This window comes from Caretta caretta, chromosome 6 (assembly GCF_965140235.1).
Source record: "Caretta caretta isolate rCarCar2 chromosome 6, rCarCar1.hap1, whole genome shotgun sequence".
Taxonomy (NCBI): Eukaryota; Metazoa; Chordata; order Testudines; family Cheloniidae; genus Caretta; species Caretta caretta.
This window is the reverse complement of record NC_134211.1, coordinates 91,594,871-91,610,756: the sequence shown is the minus strand read 5'-3', so window position 1 is coordinate 91,610,756 and position 15,886 is coordinate 91,594,871. Positions and strand designations below refer to the sequence as shown.

The window sequence follows — 15,886 nt, the reverse complement described above, 5'->3', positions numbered from 1 at the left end:
GATGCACTTCACTTCCCCTGGAAGAGACAGCCAATCTCACAGCCTTTATCAACAATCAAACCATAGAGGGGCTATTTACATCTCGAACCCCATGCACTTCCAGGAGACAATACTGTGTAAGGAAATCCTCTAAATGGCAAAATGGCCCCTCACGTGGGCAGCCTTTACAGCAATCATGTCCTAGGGAAAACAAAAGGAATAAGGCAGCAGCACCTGTTGTTCTTTGCTGGGCATAGAGTTAGTGCACCACTGGGGACAAAGACGCCTGCATGATGGGGAGGGATGGATCAAGAGTCTGGCACAAGACCGTGTCTCTCTACTGAAGTTTGAGTGACCTATTCTCCCCACATCTCACTGAAAGAAGCTCCCAGAGTTGCCACCTCCAGGCAGATCTGTAATGTGAAGTGTTACCCAGCCAGACACTAGGATGTGGGGGAAGGAGGAAGGGGAGGACACACAGGCAGCCTGCGGTTGAGAGCTCTGAAAGCCTAAGGTCTCTGCAAACGCCCGAGTTAAAAGCGGAGGCAGCCTTCGGGATCGATTATGCATGCACGCCACTGAAAACACAGGCTGCTACAGTGCCAGAGCCCTGCTGGATAATTTATATGCTGGTGTTAGTATTCACAGAGCAGTGGGCAGAGTTCAAAGGAATGAGGTGGGGAATAGAAGTTTAAGACTTAGACAAACACAGCGACAGCCAGCACGTGCCTCAGTGCTACCAGGGGCCTCACTAGTATATGTTACAGGGAGCAGCCAGGAGACATTCTCAGAGCAGGAAGGCAACAGGTGCTTTGTCTGCCCAATTGGCAGGTGGGACAAAGGAACACTCAGAACCAGTGTATGCGCTAATGTTCAAACATTAGGGAGTGTGTGTGCACGTGACAATGTGTCTGTTCATTTGGTCCTTGGGCAGTGTGGGGGCTGTCTTCCTCCACAAACTTTCACAAATGTCCCTCCAAACACTATCCCTGACCTGACATGCACAGGGCCACATACGCACAGCCCTACCAAAACCCTTCAGTTCTGACCTGCAGCCCTTCTGCTATTCCTGTCCTGACAAGTACACCCCCACACCAACACAACTCTACTGAAGCCCTCAGGTCCTGACCTACAGTCCTCCACTCTTCCCCAACAACATTAAGCTAATGTGCCTTTTCTGAGACAGTTGTGCTCCAGATGCACTAGATTACATGATGGTTTCTGCAACACAGATCAACACACATTATAGCAGGGGTGAGCAAACTTTTTAGCTCGAGGGACACATCAGGGTTGTGAAACTGTATGGAGGGCCAGGTAGAGAAGGCTGTTCCTCCTCAAACAGCCTGGCCCCCGCCCCTCCCACTTCCTGCCACCCTCAGAACTCCCTGCTCCTTGTCCCCTGACCACCCCCTCCCGGGACCACCCGCCCCAACCCCCCCCCCGGGACCCTACCGCCTATCCAACCCCCCCTGCTCCCTGTCCCCTGACAGCCCCAATCCCTATCCTCACCCCTGCCCCCTGACAGGCCCCCTTGGACTCCCATGCCTATCCAGCCACCCCCTGCTCTCTGTCCTCTGACTGCCCCCTGGGATCACCTGCCCCTTATCCAAACCCCCTCCGCTCCATGTCCCCTGGCCACCCCCCCCAAGGGACCCCCTGCCCCATCCAACCATTCCCTGCTCCCTGTTCCCTTACTGCCCACCGGGACTCTCTGTCCCTTATCCAACCCCACTCCCCTCCCCCTTACCATGCCACTTAGAGCAGCAGGAGCTCACAGCCCCGCCGCAGCCAGCCACGGCTCCGCGCTGTCCAGCAGGAGCGGTGGGCCAGAGCGCTGGCAGTGTGGCAAGCTGAGGCTGCAGGGGAGAGGGGACAGCAGGGGAGGGGCCGGGGACTAGCCTCTCTGGCCAGGAGCTCAAGGGCCGGGCAGGACGGTCCCGCGGGCCGGATGTGGCCTGTAGTCTGCCCACCTCTGCATTAGAGACTAAACTGAGACCATCAAACTCCTTTCACTTGTGATTTTACCAAGATTTGATCCTAGGTCTTCAGAGAAGAAGGCCGGGTCATTAACAACCACTGGCCACCCAAAAGTTGAACTCTATGCATTGGCCCAGCTTTACCACTGCCGGTGCCTCTCAGCCATCTGGTTATCAGGAGAGAAAGATGGGCAGACAGCAATGTCATCAATTTACCCGTCCCTACGTCTGCACACGTTTTAGATCAGACACAACACAAATGGCATTAGAGTAAGTACCAAAGGGTTGACTTCAGCAGAGATGCAGAGTAAAGGCTGTCTGCCCTCCCCCATCCACAAACTCCAGCACACGTACTGTTCTGGACTAGATCCCAGAGACGTACAGCAGTTAGGCCCATCACACCACTACTGCACCCCTAACACAGCTAGCCAGTCTGCCACAGAGAGGGAAAAGCAACACTATGTATATGATGAAGAAAGAAGGGTCCTAGCCAGGTGCCCTGCCCTTTGCCAATACTCTGAATCCCATGCATCCTATTCATCCAGCCACTGCCTTCACATCTCACCCTCATTTAATCAGAGGCCTTCCCCACAATCCCCTGCCACCAGGGGCATCCCAGAAGTCACATGATCTGAAGGGACAGCCAAGCCTGGGCCATGTCTGAACTAGAGATGGGCCTAAATGAAAGCCCACATGTCTAAATTCTGGAGACAGAACCAAACTGGGTATCATGTACAGACTGTGCTGGTACCCCAGATTATTAGTCCACCTACAAATCTGCGTCCTGCTCATCTGTTCCAACAGAATATAGTATCCACAGGGATTTCCGGGGTGGGCTGGATTCAGTAACAGAAAACTGTCTCTGCCAGCGATCAGGTTGGGGTAGGTTTTGGAGAAGTGGTTTGCTACACTTGGCTCTAAGGACAATTGCTAGAACCACCTCTCCTCTCCACATTTCTGTCGGGTCATTTTACAGAGCAGTATGTTTTTCCACGGAGCCTGGCAGACACCCTCAATGTTGAGTTTATTTCATGTCATGAAAAGAAAAGGAGTACTTGTGGCACCTTAGAGACTAACCAATTTATTTGAGCATAAGCTTTCGTGAGCTACAGCTCACTTCATCAGTTGCATCCGATGAAGTGAGCTGTAGCTCACGAAAGCTTATGCTCAAATAAATTGGTTAGTCTCTAAGGTGCCACAAGTACTCCTTTTCTTTTTGCGAATACAGACTAACACGGCTACTACTCTGAAACCTTTCATTTCATGAGTCTGTCTCCATATTCTGCAGCTAAGACCATAGCTTTGGAACAATTACACTGTTTGCCTTATACTTTGCATTAGGCTATGGCAGGGTCTCCTGAACGAAAGTGGTGGCAGCCCTATAGCTTGTGATACTCAGAACGGGACTGGATAAAGCACTAGAGAACAGAGTGTAGGGAAACAATCTTGCACTGACCCCCAAGGTGAAGAATATAAACTAGAGGCGACTAAATTTAGTCTAATGTCTATGATCCTTCATGAGAAGAATTTAACCCTCTTCTCCTGAATTTTGGGACCCATTTAGAGATGGGGAATCTGAACTTGTGACCTGCCTCAAGTGACACAGCAAGTCAGTGGCAGAGCTGGAAGAAGAGCTCGTGTTTCCTTCCCTATCCACTTGACTATACTGCCTTCCTGCTCAGCCCAGCCTGGGAGTGGGGGGAAAAAATGGAGATTTCAGGAAGAACAAATGCTTGAACATAAGTGCATGAAACTATCTGGACACGTACAAGAGAAAAGAGGCTTTAAAGCAGAAAGGGAGAAGTTGTTCTTGTTACATGGAAATGGAAAGACCAGAATAATGGATTTAACAAGGACAGAAACAAAAATTAAAGAGAACAAACAAACTTGAAATAGTAAATAAGTCAGATCAAGAACAGAGGCATTTTCCCAGTGTGACTTTGGAGAGATCAGAATCACTAGGCAGCTCTAAGAAATGGTTTTCTGAGCATCTACTAGGGACAATCCACCAAGATCAGAGACTAAGAAGAGGGAAAAAAACAAACAAACAAACAAACAAAAACACTGAGCAACACTACCTATCTGTCCTCTTCATTTTACAAATGTGAAAACTGAAGCTCAGAGGACATGAAGGGCCCAAGACCACAAAAATACCCAGTGCCCTTAGTGACTTGTCCCCAAGGGCACACAACAAGTCTGTGGTAGAACCAGTATTAGATCCCAAGATTCCCAGCTCCCATTTCCAGAGGCCTCCCTTTTAGTCCCTTTTAGCACTAAAGATCCGATAATTACACTAATTGGGGTCCTCTGGAGTAGAGGATTCCGGACAGCCACTCTACCCAAAAAGATTACCTAAATGGGTGCCCCATAAAACAGGGCCTTGGTCTTACAGCTTGTTTGTAGTTAAAATGATCTAAAACTTACAGCACAATACCATACTACTGACCATACAAGGTATGCCTTAACATTCCCTCAATCCCCACTGGGCTGCTAAAGGATGTCAGCGGCACAGCACATGTAAATAAGAGGAAGGCTGTGAACAGTAACATAGGGGTTAACAACAAGCACTTTCCTGTCATGACTGTGGTTGGCAGGTAACATGACCATGTGATATTAGCTGAATCACAAGTGGCGGAGGGGAGTATAAGTAAGAAGCTTGGCATTGCCAGTCAAAACACTTTTCCAGCAACAACCCATGGAAGAACAAGAATTTATTGGTGACAGAGGTACAAATATAAATTAATTTTATAAACATGGTATACAGTATATCACTGCCCAGAGAGGGATGCTCAAGTACAACTGGACACCAACAGAACAATTCAAAAATCATTTGATCCTTTAGGAAATAACAATGTTCCTTAGGTACCCAGAAGAGACCTTCTTGTAGGCACCTGAACATAAATACACCACAAGTATTAAATGAAGTGGACAACACAGAAATCTAGTCACCATCCCATCATGAAGACCTTCCTTCCAAAAGTAAGTGGATTCTAGACCCAACTTCAAAAAGGTGCTGACACCAAGGCTTGGGAAAGGAAGGACAGTGTTTCAAGCGGCAAAGGCATTGATATGGTCAGCAGCATTCACAGACTCCAGGTTCTCTCACTGAGTTACAAGGAACCCCAGAAGAAACAAGTTATTCAATAATCAACTGGAATGTCAACCAACTAGGCACTAGCCAAGATGATCTCCTGACACCTTGACTAGTGGTCTAGCATGCCCCAATCATATCAGCTGTTGTGATTACACAACAATTTATCCCCAGGCATATTCATATGCTGCAGAGTAGAATCCTAAGACCTTCAGCTCCAAAAAGCACAGGCCTCTGTCTCTTGAACTAAAGATGATGATCTCCCTATGGTAGTAATAAGTCCCTTATCCTTCCTGAAGGTCAGCCACCAGAGGGCAACATCACTTGAATACGAAGAATATAGAGTTGCCATAGTTAATTCTAGCAAAAATTCTGAAAGGGATATTGAATTTAATAGATTAGGACTCAAGCCACTCTCTAACTATTAGAGAGCAGGATAACACTTAATGAGGAGGGAGCAGATTATCCCACATTTGCCTACTGCGGGGTTCTTCAACATTGCTCTCAAGCACGTGGTACTGGCCACTGTCAGAGGGACGATACCTGCCTGAATAGACCTTAGGTCTGATCCAGTAGAGCAAGCGGCCGTGGAAATCATTAGGAACCATCCAGACACCTCATAGCCAGACCCCAAGCCTAGCTCTGGTCCCACATGCACATGTTCCCAGAGGTTCCTCTGAACCAAACAGGAAATCCTCTTTCTTATAAAGGCCTCAAGGTGTGCACTACCAAAGAATTGACTGTAAGGCCACCGCAGTGCTCCACGGTTGGCTACTTATATGAGCCCAACTACTAGTCAGACAAAAAAATAAACAGTCACTCACAGCGTCTGGACTCACTTTTCAGTAACTTCCCTGAACTTCTATGGGAAATGAAAAGCAATTCCCTTAGCAACTTCTTCAGAACTGCCATAGCCTACATCATTAGCTATGAAAAGCACCTGCCTTTAATGACTCAGCTTCCAGGTGTTCCTTCTCAACTCCCTTGGGTCCTAGAGCCCTCCCACATAATATCTAACTTAGACCACTTCCCTTTATTGGGGAAACTGGGATATGGGGGTATCATGAGCACCTACTCTGTGGCCCCAAAGGGTTTGTAACACCCTTTGTGCACCCCTACATTTCACATAGGCCACAAAATAATAATCTCAGGGTAACTGTCACTCACTACACACATGTGGGCTAGATTTTAACTGGGGAGCCATAGGTGTGAAACTCTTTCTTCTTGCCTCCCAATCTTATTATTTAACCACAAGGCCATACTGCCTCCCCTACTTGCCCTCCATACAACTTTACTGACTTCAGTGGGGTTGCACAGGAGATCTGCAGGTATAGAATTTGGCACACAGTGTGTTTATCTTCCTTAAGAACTGCTCCTCCATGGCTAGCCAGTTCCCTTTTAGGTTTGTCTTGAAGCTGCAGTAGGTTACCTGCAGCCAGATTTTTGCACCTTCTAGACTGGTGCCTGTGGACCAGATAGGAAGGCAGCAGCCAGTTAGGTTCTCTACAGGAGAGGGGAACCATTTAAAATAAAGTAAGAACTGACTGAAATCTTTGCCGAGAATTTGAATCTCACTTTTCCAGAGGTTCAAAAAAGGTCAGATAGATTCTTCCCTCACCTCATTATTTTTAATTTACCCAGCACCACCTCAGACTGGAAACAAAAGGAAAAACAGCAGCTGTTCAATCTTAAAAGTATTTCTTAAATAAATACATGGCAGGGAGGGGAGATTTTCCAAGCAAGAAGCCATAATAAACCTAGAACTCCTACCACCTGCCCTATGCCTCCTCCCCAGGTGAGAAAAAAGGCTTGCTGTCTCTGATGTAGGGAGCAGAGTGCACTGGAGTGGGGGAGGGAGGGGATGTCATGTCATCCCATCATACCTTCCAATATGCTGAATTCCAGGAGAGGGCATGTTAAATATGTGCCTCACTCAATGTTATATTCATGTTCAGTAATCATCTCCTGCACATGGGGTAAATTGAAGTCCAGGTGAACTACCAGTTCTGGCTCTTCTAGGCAACACGAGCACACACACTGTTACAACTGATGTTTTCATTTGCACCTGTGTTTAATTAATCTGCGCCACCACTGTGTGGAAGGGCAGCAAGTAAGGAGTGTATTGGGCTCTGAGCTGGTCAGAAGGCTGCCTTGATCTCTATCACTCCTGGAAAGTTTTTTTTCCCCCTATGAAAATAAAGGGGTTTGTTGGGGACATTCATGTGGCTGTGTGGCAATTCTTCAGTGTGCAACACGCCAAAGATCACACTTTACTGGAAGGAGGGAGGCTCCTCTTTAGAAGGAGTAAATGACTCTAAACAGTGGGTGGACAGATTTGTCCCCAGCCCTTTCCTCTTCTCCCTCTATAATCCATCATGGAAGCAGCTGATAGCAGGTCCCTCCACACAACTCTTACCAGATCCCACTCCTCTTCACATCAGTTATTTTTTGCAATTCATGCAGATTCCCTTTTCCCCTGAAATCAATGTTTAATTAACACATATTGGAAAAAAATTGGGCTGTAACACACACTGAAATGAAGCCAACACATCCCTGCTCTGCAGACACACCAGGTCTCATCTGGAGGGTTACCCCACTGGAGAATTTTTCCTTCCCCCCACCCCATGTCCTCCCTCTGCTGACATTAAGGCTCATCCCGCCAGATAGTTATGCCCTTTTCCATCACCACAAATTCTTCCCCTCCTCAAAATGCTCACCCCCAGAAATAAACACTTGGCCAGGGAAGACACGATAGTACTGCAGAAAGAAACAAATGCTTCCCAGACGCTATGTGACATTGGTACAGCCGTGCAACATTCCAAGGGGTAATCTTCCCCCTGCCCCATTCCGCTTACGGCGGAATCTTTGAACCTGTCCTAACAGCCTTGGGAATTCTGCCCCCACCCATATTTTTGCTAAATTCTTACCACTCCCTGGTCCTCACTATGGCCCTCGTTCCTCCTGATGAGGCTCCCATCACCACAGCAGTAGAAGGGGTGAGGCTGCAGAGACAGGATGTTCTCTAGTGCCATTCCCAGGGTCAGTCCAGTGAATGGATGCTGGGATCACTTGTTGCTACGCTTTCTGATGGCAGATGGCAGGCTACTGCCAGCTTTGAAGGCTTAAATCACACCTCAAATCATCCACCCTCTTCTAGCCTTATCAGTTATTATTCCAGCCCACTCTTCAGCTTTCATCCTGCTGCTGGGAGTTGCTTGGATGCAGGGGATGCTGCAGCAGCATCAAGGGCATTTTGAGGAGGGATCTAATTCTCAAATATCCCTCCCTGCCACATACACAGGCACCCCCACCTCCCAGGGTTAGTGCAGCAGTCAAGAGAGATTACCCCTGATTCCATGATCTCCTAGACTGGACTGTGCCAGTGATGAAAAAAGAAATCAGGACAGTTGAGAAATCCAACTACCCTAGCACTTCATTCCCGGGATCCGAGGCTCCTGGTGTTAATTAGTTCCTGTAGTATGATGGATGACAGCAGCAGGGCCAAAAGTGACACAAGCAGACTGTGCTCTGAAATAAGATGTCCTTCATCATCAAGGGCACAGGAAAGGGCTCTGGAAACAACAGGAGTTGAGCCACACCACCACTGGGACATGGCAGATAAGCTCTCAGAGCCCCCCATGTCTCTATCCCCAGTCACCAAGAGACAAGAAGTGGGCAGAGGGAGTAGGTGGGAAAAAGACTGATCTACCACTGGGGTCTGGCAGATGACGGAGGAGCTCCAAGAGACAATAGGGGGAGAGGTGGAAGAAGGGCTAATCCTCTCTGCCAGTAGAGGATGCTCTTTCAGATAAGCTGAAATGAATTTTTCAGCTATGCCTAAAATTCTCTGTAAATGCCTCTTCCCGTTCCCTGTCCACCACACCCTTCCCATTCTGCTCCTAGCACAGAACAGTCCATACGTTCACAGCCACGACTTGCCACTTACACACAGCTTGCGGTTCTGCAGGAACATGTGCCACAAGGGTCAGACAGCTGAACTGCTCTGGTATGAGACTGCTATGGATTCTCACAGGCAAGTGTTTTCTGAGAAGGGCAGCAACAGCCCCCACCTATCCTTAAAAAAATCCAAACCACGCTTCCCCACCCCATTTCCAGCCACTCAACATTTCAACCACACCAACAGGAGGGCCACGGCAAAGTCTAGTTCAAATCAGCCCAACCCAAAACCCTGACTTTTCTTGGCCTAAAAAAAGTAATTAGTGTTACTGGCAAAATGTGCCAGAAGATCAAAAGTACTGGAGACTGCCATCCTCTGCCCATACAGCAGGGACAGCTTAGACAGTGGTAAGAGCATACTTCCTCTATGCTAACCTTTGACTAATGTGTCTCAGTCTATCTGCTGACACTGCTGTCAAGAGGGCCAATAAATGTAAGCCAAGACGCTCAAAGTCCTTTATACACATTAATCCTCACGTTCCAGTCGTCATGAGGGGAAACTGAGGCAAAGAGCTGGGAAGTGACTCAACCCCAAAGTCACACAGTTTGTTGGTGACTAGAACCCAAGAGTTCTGCCTGCCTATGCTCTAACCAGTAAAGCCTAGTCCCTGCCACTTGTTCTTTGCATAAGGAGAGGGAGATATAGGGCTTAAATGAAATGTGGCTGACTTGTGGGTCCAGCTACACTGAGAATAGTCCCAGAATAAGTTCTGTGCCCTTTTCCTCCTGGATGAATCTATTAAGCACATCGGTGCTTGGGAATAGAGTTAATTTTTATTGTATTTTTTTTTAAAAATAACCAAACTTCTCATGAATCTCCAGGAAGTTTCATCTTTGACTTTGGCTGGAGTTTAGGACAAAGTTTCTGGTCCCTTATTACTTCATTCCCAGAGACTCCATCTGTCCTTTCCCCAATGTAGCATAATATGGCTCTGCCAGCACACATATTTCCACCCGCACACACCCCAAAGTGCAGCAGGATGTGCAGAGTCACTCGCCAGAGAACAGAAGGGGAAGGATCAAGGGGGAAAAGTAACTGTCTTCTCCCCCCCCCAGAAAGAGAAAAGAAGACAGGAAGAGATGCTATTGGACTGTGGAGCCCTGAAGGAGGCTGCAGGAAGCGCAAACAAGAAGCAAAGATATCACTAGATCCACTGAAATGCTGCTGCTGGAGCAATGAGAAAGGGAGAGGAGGAGTGATTTCTTCCTTCCCTGGAATGCCATGCCCATAGACCAAGAGGGTCATTTCTGGCTTGGGAAATCAGGAATGCCATATGGAAACTTTTACCTCAAGGGCACTGGTTTAAATCCAGTCCACACTGATGAAATTTAAACGCCATCCCCATCTGACTACTGCTGTTGGGCAGCTTATAAGAAATGAGCCGGTGGGGGTTTCCTAGTGGGAAAGGTGTCCCAATCATATAATCCACCATCATTGTTGGCACTAACTGCCCCACCCTCAGCAGAAGGGCCAAAGACTACATGGGCTGTGTGGACTGAACTCCCCTCTCACTTCCAGAAGTGGAGTCACTCCAGATTAGAGGTGCGGAACACTGGAAAGGGAGACTTGCTCAGCTACTGTCCGGGCTGTGCCTGCCCGATGAATAAACAGAATGTCAACCTATGGGGCTCTCAGTCTAGTACATTCCACCTGCGCAAAACTCACTTTCAAATCATTACAGTTTATCGAGAAGAATTTTTTTCCCACCTTCCTAATTATTAAACACAAATTTCTTCTCATTTGGGTAGGCGCTGGGTGTGCCATTGGGATGTATCAATAACTCAGTCACTGGGGGAATGAAAGAACCATAAAAATCAGTGCCTACCTTCACCGTACAGGAAAACAGAGTCATTCTTAGGGTCAGAGCAACTACCTGGGACCTGCAGCACCCTCTGCCTGTTGCTCACCCAGCCACTGCCTTGTCATCTCTACAGCAGCCATGGCTAGCTCTCAAGTGCTGGAGCTGCAGCGCGACAGCCATTTACTGAGTTGTTGGGGGGGGGGGGAGGAAAGGGTAGAAAGGGCCCAAAAAGAAACAATTCTCAATTGAAACTGGCCAGCTGAGGCTCAAGTGGGATCAAACCTGAGAGGACAAAGCAGCTGAACGAAGGAGCCTTCATTTTTCTGTGCAACACCCATGCAGACAGCAGGTGTGTGACCCCCTGAAAATCCTCTACCCCACCCCTTTGGCTATAATTTGCCACTGTTTCTGAAGGTCAGCTCCAAAAAAGAGAGATGAGGAAAGCAAAAGGCACATAAAGATGGCCCGGAATGTATCTATTTCCCATTTGTTATCGCTTGTGAAGCAGAAAGATCCAGAAACACCGGGACTTAGAAGGGTGCAGTGAAATTTAGCCACACGCAGGAGACAGGGGGAATTGGCCGACAGGAAGGCGGAAGCCATTAGAGATCCTTTCTCTCTGCAAGCTCCTCTCAGAGCCCTGCAAGAGACCAGCCAGACCATGACTGAACAACAAATGTTCACTGAAGTGTAGGGAGGACTTTGGATCCAGGGAGAGGAGGGGGATTACAGGTTCTGCCAGTCACTGGGCGGGGTTCCAAATGGACAAGCTAGCCAGCCGTGTTCTACACTCTGTTAACAACCTCCCCACTGCTGCCTTGTCCTGCCCACATACTGTCCACCCACTACCCATCTACAATCACCCACACAACCTCTTCAGGGCTCACTTGGTCCTTCCCCTTGCTAGGGTTGGGGAAGGAGGGGGGATTTTCCCCCTCGCTCTGCTCAGACTAGAAAAGCCGTGCCTCTCCTGCACATCATACCAGAGAAAGGCAAGTAGATATCCCCCCTTTTTGTTTGCCACCCTGGAGTCTCTCACACACAGCCTCTGGCACAGAACTGCATGGAAATGTTGATATTCCCGTGATGGCTGATCAAAGGCATGGACAGGCTCATGGAGGAAGAGAAGGGATGGCAGAGGAAGACAAGCCAAGAAAGGCTTTGTTTGATCCGGGCTCCAGTACAGCACACGCCCTCTCTCTACGTTATAATGCCCTCTAGCTCAGATACACAAGTGGGCTTTGCAAGGGGAGGGGTCTGCTGGGTGCATGTGTGTGTTTGTCTCCCCCGAGTGTGGATATCATGCTCCTCAGAGCCCGCCAACCTCAGCCCAAGCTCCCTGGAGTAACCTTTATTCCAGTGCATTGCAAGCATGTATTTCACAGATGGTTAAACTGAATCATTATCACTGGGCGTTCATTTGACCAAAAAAATGTTATTAACGTCGTCAGGTTTATCCATCCCCCCAAATACACACACATGCTCCCTCCCCCAAGCCCCTGCGCTTCACAACCCCCCCCCCCAACATTCAAATCTCATGATGTGCGACACAGCACCCTGGAAAACCAAACAGCAAGATGGGGTGGAGAAATGGATGGACGTGCCTTTGGCATTTGCTGCATTTCCCACCCCCCTAACAATGTCTATCCAGCTCCCCACCCCGCAAAAAAAAAGAAAATGAAATTAAACCATGGCCCATCTTGGGTAGGAGGGCATGTCTTTGTGCGGGCAAGCCATGGTCACACTCGTATCAGGAGCCTGCATCTGCGTGGCATGAAGCAAAGGTCATCGTGCCACTGTTGTGATGCACTAAAAAAAAAAAAAAGCCGCAGAGCCATCAGGATGTAACACGGAATTTTCTCGTCAAGAGATGAGATGCCTTCGGGGGGGTTGGGAGGAGGAGGAGGAGAGAGGGTGTGCAGATGTGGGGTGAGGGGGAATGGCAGAAATGGGGGGGAATGAAGAATACAAAGCCCTGTGCTGCTAATCCAAAAGTGACAAGCCATCCCTTCCCCCCTCCGCACGCCCTCCTCCCCCCGAAATGTTGGTGCAGATGGATTTCTGTATCTTGGTTTTGCAGCAGTGGGTCTAATGACTCCCAGACCAAACCCCCTCGCTAAAATAACCCCTCCCACATTGTTTTTATACTGGTCTGAGGAATAATGTGTTTTTAGAGATCATGGGCTTTTTTAAAAAAAAAAAAAGATGAGGCTGCGCAGACATTATGCGAACAAGCTGCTCCCCGCATCACCTCCATCTCCCCCACCATGTTCCCCAATTTCGCCCCCGCCCACACCTCTCCATCCTTCCCCTCACCAACGCTCCCCCCGCAAAGGGAAAAACCCCACATCATCATCTGGGTAACCGATCTCAAAATCCCAAGCCCTAATCCGCTTGAATTTGTTTTTTCCCTTATATAAGCAGCAGCACGTCAACATGTTCAGTAGAAACGCAGCGTAAAATGAGGCCAGGCTACAGCCATGGAACAGGGTGATATCGGCAGATATCGGTCTGCCTAGAAGCCATCATCACTGGAATTATGACATCGACTACGGGGCTTTTATTTATTTATTTACTTATAACTCTTATCTTTTCTTTTTCTTTTTTTTTAAAGAACAAAAATAAAATAAATAATGAAAATCACACAGATACACACCCCACTGGAAGGTGCCCGAATACTCCAGAAAGGGAATTTTCACCTCCTGACTTTGAGGTTTTTTTAAATAAATAAATACAGCCCTGTTGCTCGCGTGATCCCCAAACTTCCAGTGTCCCCAGATGCAACTCCCTTCTCCCCTTCCAGAAAACAATATGCTTTGCAGGAGAAAGATGGACATTTCGGAAACTGCCAACGACCGAAACAAAAAACATCAACAGGAATATAAAATTATCAAAATATAATACCTCAACTCCTCCAGCAGATGAGGTGTGTCCGTCCACAACACCAAAGGCAATAATCTCAGCTCCCTCCCCAACCTCCTCCTCCATAAACATGACTAGCCCTTAGATAAACTTGCCCAACTTAACAATATAGCCCGCTTTTCCTTACCTGGCTAGAAATACAACACCCTTCAGTCTCACACTACAGTTAATAACTGACTTCATCCAGTTAGCAGGCAAATCCTTTTTGGTTCAATTTTTTTCCTCACACACGCAACATCTCTCTCTGACTCTTCACTAGGCTAGTTAAGAGTTCACCCCCTTAAAAAACAGTCACTCAAAATATATTGTAGCATAGGTGTTAGTGAGCGATCATGTCAATAACCTCTTTTGGAGGGCTTTGTGCTTAACACAGAACAATCACGCGCAAGAAAGAAACAAGAACAAAAATGAATATTATTTTTTTAAAACTATTTTCAACAAAGCTTTGAATAGCTGCGCCAAGAGGAGGTGGAAACAGGGGCTTGCATAAGTGAAAGTGGTCTTTTAAAAATTATTCCATTTTTTAGCTTTGGTTCTGCCTCTCTGATCCTTTCGCTTTTCTCTCTCTAATTTCTTTTGGGGAAGCGGTGGGGAATGGAAAATATTTTTTTTAAAAAGAGAGATTTCAATTTTAATGAAATGTGTCCTTAAAGAGTGGTAGTTAATAAAAGTAGTTCTTAACTATACTGCAATTAAAATAAAATTAAGGGAGTAAGCAAAAGACAAGTAACATGCAAAGCACCAGAGTCAGTGCCCATAAGTAGGGGAATTACATCATTGCCCTGGAGTGGATGATGTTTTTCTTTTAAATTATAAAGTAGTTAGATTTTTAAAAAAAAAGAAAATAATGGGTATTTTGTATGCATCTTGCACGAAGAAAGAATCGAACCAGCCTTTAAGGTCACTCGCTGCCTGAAAATGCACAGCAGTCGCTCACAGTGGAAGTTTTCAGGCAAGACGGCTACTAAATCATTAATATAAACAAATGGAAGGCGGGGAGGGAAGGTTCCTCTGTAATAGATCCAAAGACTAAGGAAAAAAAGAAAACTTTCTTCTTTTCCCCCTTCCTTCCTCATTAGTAAAAATTTTGTAAAAGAAAAAAAGAAATCCTTCAGCCGCTAGTCAAATAGTTTGATTCCTAAGCAAGTCCCTGTTATAATTCAATGTAGCAGCATCTTGTCTCCCCACAAAAACACCCCCATTCTCTACTTTTAAAAACCAGCCCCTCCAAAATAGTAATTTTAAAAATTAAAATAATAAAAACAAAAAAAGAAGCAAAAATAAAAGTATTGGTTAGAGAGGAGAGTTTGTGCTTGTCACTTGAAAACAGATCAGCCCACTAGGTGTGCCGTTTCCAAAAATCTTTCTCACTTTTCATAACTGGGAGGTTATGAGGGGAGAAGGAAAGGAGGGCAGGGGCAGGTTGGTAAAAACTCACAGGAAGAGACCAAAAAATAACAAATCTCCAAGATATTTGTGATCAAAAATGTAAAAAAAAAAAAATCACCCTTGGAACTCTCAAGTGAGAGCACCCACTACCTTTTAAACTGAAAGACTTTCTACTGGATACACCGAAATATCTGTTCATTTTGGGTCTTTCTTCCATTCTGCCATCCTTCCCCCAAAGTCTTACCTTTGCAGTTGAGAAGAGGTTTTGGCTGTTTTATCAACTCTTTGTTTCCTCTTTGGGGACGTAAGAATCCAGGGTGTCTCTCTAGGAAGGACTGGTGGGGAAGGGTGGGGGTATTGGAGATGCTAAAACGGGTCCTTGATAGCTTGGGATGCAGGCAGAAAGGGGAGGTTTGGCTTGCCTCTCCCTCTCAGTGAGTTGCATGCAAGAGGAGATGTGTAGAGCTGAGCTCTCTGCCTGAGACTGTCAGAGGAGCCCAGGAATTTCACGCACTCCAGAGCCAATCCCTCCCTCTCTAGCGCACAGACCCCAGCATTTAAAGAGACAGCCAGGCTGTGTGGCTCAGAGTTTCACACTCTCCTCCCAGGGCTGTTTTGCAAACAGCTGACAAGATGTAATCTGGGGACATCCTCAAGCCCTGGATGACTAAGAGGCAGGTGCTTGGGAGTCCAGCTTTCCCACACTGAAAAGGATTCTTACACAAACTGGAACGGGGAGATAACACACACACTCCCCTCCTGGGAAAGTC

The 15,886-nt window shown here is 47.1% G+C and overlaps 1 protein-coding gene across 37 annotated transcripts in view; it reads right to left on the bottom strand.

The window, feature by feature from the left end:
* NRXN3 (neurexin 3) overlaps positions 1-15,603 on the bottom strand; it is a 1,412,371-nt gene extending 1,396,768 nt beyond the window's left edge. For 36 of the 37 annotated variants that reach the window (XR_007357036.2, XR_007357037.2, XM_048852498.2 and 33 more), the window contains exon 1: positions 15,361-15,603. The gene's annotated coding sequence lies outside the window, so the exon portion shown is untranslated. Of the gene's footprint in view, positions 1-13,709; positions 13,731-15,360 lie in introns of those variants that run through there. The other variant, XM_075129804.1, reaches the window with a different exon arrangement.
* Between the last annotated feature and the right edge of the window lie 283 nt (positions 15,604-15,886).